Source organism: Procambarus clarkii, chromosome 52, assembly GCF_040958095.1.
Source record: "Procambarus clarkii isolate CNS0578487 chromosome 52, FALCON_Pclarkii_2.0, whole genome shotgun sequence".
Classification (NCBI taxonomy): Eukaryota; Metazoa; Arthropoda; class Malacostraca; order Decapoda; family Cambaridae; genus Procambarus; species Procambarus clarkii.
The window spans coordinates 29,192,457-29,194,192 of NC_091201.1; positions in this window are offsets into that span (position 1 = coordinate 29,192,457).

Genomic DNA, 1,736 nt, shown 5'->3' on the forward strand with positions numbered 1-1,736 from the left:
CGCCCGTGATGGTTAGTCAGGCGCGGGGAATGTTACTAATTCTCACCTACTTCATCGCCCTATTATTGCCTTACTAATACAAAAAAAAATATCAAATAAAAATGTTTATTCATGTAAAACTACATAAATAGGTGAGTTACAAATATAATGTTGGATTTATAGATATATAGTTAGTATGTACAATACCTAAAGCCACTAATATTCACAGTACTCACCTAATTGTGCTTGCGGGGGTTGAGCTTTGGCTCTTTGGTCCGGAACAGTGTTTCGGGCAAGGTGGGAATATACTCTCTTCTCTTACCAAGTTTATCCTAAATATTTAAATATTTATAACTAAGAAAACAGTTGTTATTTATATATATATATATATATATATATATATATATATATATATATATATATATATATATATATATATATATATATATATATATATATATATATATATATATATATATATTCTCTCACCTGCCTGAATTCTTCAATAATCTTAGAGTTTGGTAAGGATGGAACCTTACTGGACGGCCTAAGATATATATCATGCCTCATAGCTAACGCAATAATATTTTTTTTAATTAACAAGCTTAGGTATATACAGCAATGTGTTGCTACCCTATTCTATATGAAAGATTACATAAGAAAAACTAGCTATAAGTTCGTCTAATGTTCCCATCTCACAGGATGGTTAGTTATACATGGAATCAGAGAAGAAAATACCTGCCTCAATAAAAAAAAAAAATGAACTGACTAAACAACAACTTCACGATTTTCACAAGAGCTAAGCACTGAATCATGGAAACATTATATTATAATTACTCTTACCAGTTTCTACAAGACTCTGCTCAAACAATGTCTTTTCTTTGTTAACAAGCTTAGGTATACACAGCAAAGGGGGCCGGTGGCTGAGCGAACAGCACGCTGGACGCGTGATCCCGGGCGCCGGCGAGAAACAATGGGAAGAATTTCTTTCACCCTAATGCCCCTTGTTACCTAGTAGTAAATAGGTACCTGGGAGTTAGTCAGCTGTCGCGGGCTGCTTCCTGGTGTGTGTGCGTGTGTGTGGTGTGGGGAAAAAAATAGTAGTTAATAACAGTTGATTGACAGTTGAGAGGCGGGTCGAAAGAGCAGAGCTCAACCCCCGCAAGCACAACTAGGTGAATACAGCAATGTACTGCTACCTATTCTGTATGAAGGACTATACAGTGTAGATTAAAACCCAGCTACAAGCTCATCCAACATCCCCCACCTCACACATAATGCAATGTTAAATGGGACTCTTGTAGATTGATCAAGATTAGGCCACCCAAGAGGTGGCACGGGCATGAATAGCCCGTAAGGGAAATCTTGTATTGTGATTTGTGTATTCGTACTCACTGAATTTTGTGCGCCCCTTGAGGGACTTGGAGTAGAGAGGGGGGGAGGGTAGAAATAGCCTAAACTACTCTATCCCTTTGAGATGTTTTTTTTCTTGTCTCAATAAACATACTTGAGCCTGAACCCACCTCACAGGACGGCAAGTCATACATGGAATCAGGAGAGAGCATGACATGTAAGGCTGATCTATTAGCCTACACTAGCAAAATCTGGGTACAGCACACAAATATATTCCAATATTCCTGAGTATATGCAGTAATTACAGATCTCAAGGTACCTTATTCCATTTGGTCTGAAGTCACTGACAAACAGGGCAATCACAAATATAACTCGCAACTATCAGGATGAGAAAGCGCCAAACC